This window comes from Nothobranchius furzeri, chromosome 5 (genome assembly GCF_043380555.1).
Source record: "Nothobranchius furzeri strain GRZ-AD chromosome 5, NfurGRZ-RIMD1, whole genome shotgun sequence".
NCBI lineage: Eukaryota > Metazoa > Chordata > Actinopteri > Cyprinodontiformes > Nothobranchiidae > Nothobranchius > Nothobranchius furzeri.
Genome location: NC_091745.1, coordinates 4334218 through 4343182, shown reverse-complemented (window position 1 = coordinate 4343182; position 8965 = coordinate 4334218).

Genomic DNA, 8965 nt, shown 5'->3' with positions numbered 1-8965 from the left:
CGGCCGTGAAAATCCAAAAACCTTTTTCCTCTGAGGTTGTAATACTTCTTTACACATGCCATTAAAAGGAATTTTGCCTCTGGCCAATATCTTTAAAAGAAAAGTGTTTAATATTGAACAGAAATCTTAATGTACTTTTTATTCCCACTCTTGCCCACTCCTGTTGATTATTTTCCTGTTTTGTCCCATTTCACGGGAATCTTGCAGGACTCACAGGGCCCACTAGGATCCCAAAAAAGTGTCAGCCTCTAACCTGTACAACACTCGGTAAGGGTCGATTAAGCCTTACAACTTCATGACCTAAAACACACCTTAAAACATGCCAGTGGTGTTTAAACAGGAGCAGGCAGTCTTCTGACCAGTTCTTGGTGCAGCTTGACCAAAGCAGGAGGACTCCATCAAACCAACCCATCTAATGGAAAATGATCCTGGAAGCATAATGTTATTGATTTTTTCAGGTCCAATGTAATTAATTTTTACAAACACAAGAAGCTATGTTTCAGTGTGTACTCGTGATTATGTGGTAAGTTGTGCAGAAGCACTTTACTACAGATGGCTCTTTCCCACTGAGACCGATAGATCGACTCGTTTTATTATAATGAGGCTCTGTGTTTGGCAGTGGACAGCTCTCCACCCACAGGAAATGATGAATCAAAATCTAACAGTGTCTGTCTTCACAATAAGTGAGTGCCCTGCTTACGGAGAGCTCCACTCACTAACAACATTTATTCTCAAAAGAGAATTGATCTTTCAGGCCCAAATCTTCGCAGATGAAGTTTTTTTCTTCTTCGTTTTTTCAGAAGTGGTAAAATATTTATTCAAGGGCTTCTTACAGTACAGACAGCCAATGTGGTGATAGCACTCAACTGAATACAATGTAAGTGTGCTGCTTGGGAATTAGATTTAGACCGTCTCTCAGAGTGAAGACAGGGTTTATCAGCGAGTAGCAGCATCATGATGCTCTTCAACAAGGATGAACAAATCATTTCATGCATTTGTTAAACTCCCTATCTGTGACGACCCTCGTCCCCTCGGTCCTCCTCGTCATCTTTATCTGCACCTGCTGTCCCCACCGCCGAGTTTTCAGCACCTGGGACAGTTTCCAGGGCAGTTCACTCTCCCTCCGTGGCAGACCAGGACCTTGGAGAGAGGCACGCCAGAAACGGCAGCAGCTGATCCGAATCAGCCATCAAGCCGCCCACAGGACTTTAAAAGAGGAGCACAGCAGACAGTGGAGAGATCCAGAGCTAGTCTGTGATTCTCCTGAGCTCAGTTACAATTTTCTTGCTAAGGTTAATCTGTGGTGTATGCTCGCTTAGGGTTTTCTGTAGGAAATAGGCTTAGTTCCTCATTTGCAGGTTAGCTGACAGAGTGTCAGTTTCTCATTTCGGTGTTTTTGTCCCCATTGGACTTTGAGCCGGGGATTTTTCTGTTAGGTGGTTTTTATTTAGTTCGGCTGAATGCTGTTTTTCGTAAGCAGTTAACCGCTTACATTTTCAGTTTCCACCTTTTCATCACCGTTCCCTGTTGTAAGCCTTATTTTGCCGTTAGAAACGGACACCCTTTTGTTTTTACTCTCACCACCTCATTATTTATCCTCACACACACTCCTCAACCTATTTTTCTGTGTTAGTCCCCCCATCCTCCTGGACGTTCAGGAGGGGACGTAACACTATCAACCTGTTCAAAGGTGTTTAAAAGTCTCCAACTCTCATTTTCTGTACCTCTGTCCCAGCAGTAGATTGACTAAAAAAAGAGTTAAAGGTCAACTTTACTAATTTTTAATACATTTCAGTGGTATCTAGAAGGAATGATCAACTTGTAAATCGTTATCCAAGGGAAAAATCTCAGATGCTCCTGTTTGAGGATGCAGAGGTCAGCTGAAGAAGAAAGTAGCTTCAGATGACAGGATGTGGAGACTTATTTCCTGATATTTGGACATCTTGCCTTGAACTGACTGACAGCAACATGGCTCCACCACTGACTCCGTTTGCTCTGCAGCGTTGATGATTTATCTCCACCAATACCACAAGCCTGGAGAAGTTCTGCTGTGTGGTGGAGTTGCTAACGCTAATTGTTAGCTTCTACTAGTTGGGATGTTCTCTGCTGTCTCCTGGAGGCTAAACCAACAACAGCCTTCCCCGTCGCGGGTCAAGAGTGTCACGAGTGTGCCGGTGAGCAGAGCGGTGATCAGGTGAGGATCCAAACGCGGGACAGGAAGACAGGCAGACAGGTAGGACGTTTACAGGTTTTAATAATGATCCGACATGAAACACAGAACAGAAGGGGTTTATATACACGAGGAGCGGGAGCTAGGGTGATTGGGAAACAAGAGGCAGGTGGGAGCAATTAACGGAGACAGACTAAAACCTAAGGGGAGACAGGACAGGGTGTGACAAAGATGGGTGAGTCCATGAATGTTAAGTGACAGTGTGACGTAAACCTGTAGAAAAATAAGTAAAAAATGGTTTCTCAGTTCATTCGAGGCATATGAGCAACGTATAAATACTGCTGTAAAATAAAAACACAGAGGTCAAGGTCTATCTAATGGTCACTAAACTCAGTCTTTGAGAGCTGCTGACCAACCTACAGGTTTGAGATGTTTTCCTGCTCCATCACAGCTGATTCAAAAGCTATTCTAAGCAGGTGAGACTAGAAACCAGTTAAAAGTCCGAAATATGCAAAAATGTTGTCACTGAGAACTGGATCTGAGGACCCTGACCTTGTGTTAATTTGGTGACTGTTCTTTCTTCCTACTGTCATGTTTTAGCATCATCCTGTTGGGTTTGGTTCGAATGCTTCCCTGTACCCAAAGACATTGTATTTATGTGGATTTGAGCAGCATGTTAAATTTTGATGTTGTGTTACAGTGACAAAAAAAATAATAATAACAGTTATTATTATTATTATTATTATTATTATTATTATTATTATTATTATTATTATTATTATTATACATTTGTCACTGTCTTATTTGGGAAAATCAAATTGTATCCACTAGGGGGCGACCTTCCCACACACTAATGCAACTGAGCAGGCTTGATATTTTACTGTTTACAAATGAACTGGTCTGATAGACAACTGGTCAAACAACAGCTATAAGCTAATATTAGATGTTTGCATATTGTATTTTATATTACATTTTCTAAACTTGTAGCATGCTATATGAAGGAAACTTGGGGGCTGAATACACACATAATTACTAGTGTCTACAAAACTGACACTTTGCATTTAAAATGTAATTGTCGCAAAAATTTTATAACAATTTTAAGTTTCAGAAAAAGGAAACAAGTTCAGGACACACTACATTTTCAACTTTCTCCTTTCAGTGTAACATATTCATTTCGGCATTTTCCGTTGGCATTTGTGTCTTTGTCATGCTTTGTGATGAAAATCCTACCTACACTAAATCCCAGGCTCACGCATTTGTTTGCCACAGATGTAAAATACAACTGTACAAAGAGCAAGTAAGTATAAAAATAAGTATTTTTGCATGGGGCCCTTGTGCACCACTGACCTTTCTTGATTGAGTGTAATAGCACACAGAGAAAATGCAAAAAGGTCACTGGTATTAAAGGCCTTAATATTATAATTGGGCCATTTTCCCAGAGGACAGCAGAGTTTCAAGAAAAGACAGAAAATCTCTGCAGATAAACATGTCAAATATTTGACTCATACAGCTGTCAAACAGATAAACTACCTGTTTAATCACAGAGAGAGAGAGAGAGAGAGAGAGAGAGAGAGAGAGAGAGAGAGAGAGAGAGAGAGAGAGAGAGAGAGAGAGAGAGAGAGAGAGAGAGAGAGAGAGAGAGAGAGAGAGAGAGAGAGAGAGAGAGAGAGAGAGAGAGAGAGAGAGAGAGAGAGAGAGAGAGAGAGAGAGAGAGAGAGAGAGAGAGAGAGAGAGAGAGAGAGAGAGAGAGAGAGAGAGAGAGAGAGAGAGAGAAGACATCACAATGATGAGCCACTGTAGCACAAAGATGACCAAGGTCCTTTTTTTACCTTTGACATTCTGAACGCTGTCATTGAGCATCTAGTCGAGGCTACTCTATATTTTTCATAAAAGTCCAGGATAACATGTTGTTCCTTCAGGTAAAATAAACTGGTTGGGGGGGGGGGGGGGGGGGGACAGAATTACAGAGCTTACCTCGACCTTGATGGAGTCTGAACAGCCCCAGTGCATTTTAAAATCCTGTCAAGAATACGTCACCAGTGATCTCCTGCACTGTGTAAGCTAATCAGCAGAGAAAATGTTGTCTTCTGTGACTATTAGGAACCTTCAAGCAGCGTCTGCCGGCTGCCCTCTCCTTATGCCATAATGATGAGCAAGCCGTTTGCTGGCTTTAATCACTGTTATTCATGCAGGTTAACTTGAGACGTGGGCCACATTCTTAAAGGGCAGATTTGAATATATAAAGTGAGTGCTGGACTTGCTTTGTTTACATTGCTATTGACTGCATTAAAACTTTCTCCCACTGGAATGTTGTTTCTAAAGGACAGGTGAATTTGCAATAGTAACAATTCTGCAAAAACATGGTTTTTTGTTCTGTTTTTCTCAAGTCTTTTTAAAATAAATGTGGCATCTTTCTACGGGGAGAAAAAAAGTTTCAAAAGATCTTTGTGTGTGTGTGTGTGTGTGGCACAGGAGTTGAGTGCTCACCTTGTAATCAGAAGGTTGCAGGTTCGAGCCCCGCTCAGTCTGCCGCTGTCGTTGTGTCCTTGGGCAAGACACTTAACCCACCTTGCCTGCTGGTGGTGGTCGGAGGGACCGGTGGCACCAGTGCTCGGCAGCCTTGCCTCTGTCAGTGCGCCCCAGGGCAGCTGTGGCTACATGGTAGCTCATCCCCACCAATTTGTGAATGTGTGTGTGAATGGGTGAATGACTGATTGTGTTGTAAAGCGCCTTGAGGGGTTCCAAGACTCTAGAAGGTGCTATATCAAATACAGGCCATTTAGCATTTACCATATGTCTACAAATTTGTGTGTGTGTGTGTTTAAATGTGAGTGTGTATCTAAATGTGTGTGCGTGCAACTTAAGATTTGTGTGTGTGTGTAACCCTTGACTTGTAACTTGTGTTTACATTTTCGTGTATAACTTCAGCTCCTACATATACAAATCATTGAATAAACAAAAACAAATCACCTGATAAACATGGATAAAACTACATTACACACAGATCAGTTTTCAAGTACAAAATTCCTTTTGAGACTCTTTTCTCACCTGACTGAAATGTGCGTACATGGTGCATTTGAATGCTGGGTGGAAGCTGGGAAATCCAAATTTCTTTTGGAATTTGTCTAAACTTGTGTTGACAGGACAAATATATTTTTCTGTGGAAAAATATAGTATCTCACGATCTTGTGGTTATAAAAGATTGACCTACGTTTAGTTTTTAATCATCTAAAACTGTTTATTTAGACACATATGTGTTTATGAATCATGAAAACATAGTGAAAGGGTTACAACATTTTTTTTATCTTTTATTTTCATTTATTGACATTAAAATAAAAATACAGTCAGAACTAAATTGCTGCAAGCCAAAATGAAAAAGTGGACAGAAAGAAGAAAAACTTATGTTGTCTGCCCCTTTTAACTAAAATAACATTAATACAAATGAAATAATCATATGATTCTTAAAGAAATTAAGCAATATAGTTCCTGGACCTGTTGGATGACAAAATCTCAACCCATGAATTTGAGAAAAAAAATAGAAAAAAGAAAACAATTTACACAGAAAGAAGCATTAAGTTATAGATCTATATACTGTACATACATATATACACATACGAATACATACTAGGTATTTTTTTTCCTTTCATCCCCCCCACCCCCCTCCCCTCACACATTTATGTAACGGATCTATATAAGGTAATCGTTTTATTTTTTATCTCTTTTTTGAAAGTCAATATTGTTTTTGCATTCTTGAGTTCAGTATTAAATTTATTCCACAATTTAACTCCATATATGGAGACACAATGTTCCTTTACGAGTATCCGATGTCTAGGTATGTTAAATAATTCATGTCCCTTTAAATCATATTTGCTATGTATTTTTGAAAATCTTTTAATTAATCCTGCAGGTACGTTCCTTTTGTTTGCATTATACATAAATTTTTAAATATTGTAGTCCACCAGATCATAGAATTTTAGTGTTTTTAATTTTATAAATAATGGATTGGACGGATCTCTGTAGTTGTTCCTTGTGATTATTCTTATTGCTTTTTTCTGTAAGATGTAGATCGAATTTGTGTAAGTTTTATATGTTGTTCCCCAGATTTCAATGCAGTAGTTCAGGTATGGTATGATCAGTGAGTTATATAACAAATATAATGAATTATTATCAAGCAACCCTTTTGTAACAGTGCAATAGTTTTAGATATTTTAGTTTTGACACTGTTTATATGCAGTTTCCAAGACATTTTTTCATCAATGATGACTCCCAGACACTTGACTTCTTGAACTCTTTTAATATTAATCTCATCTATATTTAATAAAATTTCATCATTTGAATTTGTATTACTAAATATCATAAAACAGGATTTATCACTGTTTAATGATAGTTTGTTTCCATCAAACCATAGTTTAATTTTTTTCATCTCTGTTTGTATCACTTCTATCATCTGCTCAACATTATCTCCTGAATAGTAAAAAGTTGTATCATCTGCAAATAAGGTGCATTTTAATATATTGGATGCCTCAACAATGTCATTTATATAAATGATAAATAGTTTAGGGCCCAATACCGACCCTTGTGGTACACCACAAGTAATGTTATTGATATGTGATTTTGTGTTGTTTATTTGAACATACTGCTGCCTATCGGTAAGATAACTAGTTATCCATTTTAGGGCCATCCCTGTGATGCCATATTTACAAAGTTTTTTAATAAGAATTTTATGATCCACTGTATCGAATGCTTTTTTTAAATCAATAAAGATACTTATGAGATGATTTTTTTTGTCAAGGGCTTCCGATATTTCTTCTGTTAATTCCATTAGTGCCATGGATGTTGAATGATTTGTTCTAAAACCATACTGACTGTCATTTAATATCTCTTCATTGATCAGGAATCGGTCCAACCTGGCAATATATATTTTTTCTAATATTTTTGAGAATTGTGACAATAAAGATATTGGTCTGTAGTTGGAAAAGATATGTTTGTCTCCACTTTTATGAAGTGGTATGACTTTTGCAATTTTCATCCTGTTAGGAAATGTCCCTGTTGCAAAAGATAAATTACATATGTAAGTCAAAGGATGAATAATACTTTCTATTATATTTTTTATTAATGTTATGTCTAAACCGTCACAGTCAGTACTTCTTTTGTTGATGCATTTATTGATAATATTTCTTATTTCATCACTAGTTACTGGACTCAAGTATATACTGTTTTTATTGCTTTTGATATTCTCGCCTATACTATAATTCGTTCTTTTAGGAATGTTTTTTGCCAGGTCAGGTCCTACATTAGTAAAAAAATCGTTAAATTCATTTACTATTTTACTGGTTTCACTAATTTCAGAATGTCCGTTTTCAAAATAATTTGGAACTGTTGAAGCTATTTGATTTATTTTTATGACATTATTTATTATACCCCAAGTTGCTCTAATATTGGCAAATAACTAATAAATGGCAGAGTGGTACTCTGACTGGATAAAAGCAGGGTACAAAAGGAGAGAAGGCACGAGAAGATGGCACGGCATCATACGCCCATCTACTTCCAGACCATGGGTCCCTGGAAGAATGAAAAAAATGAAGGCAAGTCAATGGTGCTGCAAATGCTCTTTTCTAATTCAACTTGTTATGTGCCATGGATTTCACACATGATGTCCATGAATTTTAAAGAAGCATTTTGATACCAAATATAAGTTTAGTGTGAAAATAAGTCCAGGACTACAAATGTGCTTCACGAAAGTGACGTCATCGAACCAGACACAGAAAAAAAACTGAGGGAAAATGGCTGTAAGTTCAGCAAACCAAATCCTTCCTTCAGGAGGAAAGAACCACCATAAATCTGGTCATTTGGTAAGTGGCAGCTACGCTAGAGGAGAGGAGATTATGTGGTGATGTCACATATGTCACGTGCCAAAGTAGTCATGCTAATTACAAACCTTTACAAGCTGATAAATCTCAAAGTACATGACAGGCGTGGTCGAAACTCCCATCAATAGTTTTCATTTAAATAGCAGTACAATATGTGTGTGATCCAGGGTCTAAGGTAAAGCAGATTAGAAAATAGCTCTTTTAGCCACGTTGACTTGCATTCTTTTTTTTTTTTTGTTCTTTTGCGGACTCATGAGCCGACCGGAAAGACAGGAGAATTAGGCTCCCTATGGTGATCTTACCTCTGAAGTAAACACACACACACACACACACACACACACACACACACACACACACACACACACGCAGATCTTTTGAGACTTTTTTCTCCCCAGATTGTACCAACTCTACCCACATTTACAGCAGTTTGCCTCAGTTTTAGTTTGTTTCAGTAAAACTTCCTGATCTTTATGAAGTTTCCGACCCTGTATGGGCTCAAAGTTTACATTTCTAACAAAGCAACCCTTTCATCTTTTGGAACAAGCTTGCACATTTTCTGTTACCCACAACTACAGTGGGAAACAATAGCACCAGTTTCCATCCATCCATCCATCCATCCATTGTCTGAACCCGCTTGTCCATGTAGGGTCACGGGGGGGCTGGTGCCTATCTCCAGCGGTCAACGGGCAATCAGGCGGGGTACACCCTGGACAGAGAGCCAGTCCATCGCAGGGCAACACAGAGACACACAGGACAAACAATCATGCACACACACACACACACACACACACACACACACACACACACACACACACACACACACACACACACACACCGAAGGACAATTTAAACAGACCAATTAACCTAAAAGTCATGTTTTTGGACTGTGGGAGGAAGCCGGAGTACCCGGAGAGAATAGCACCAG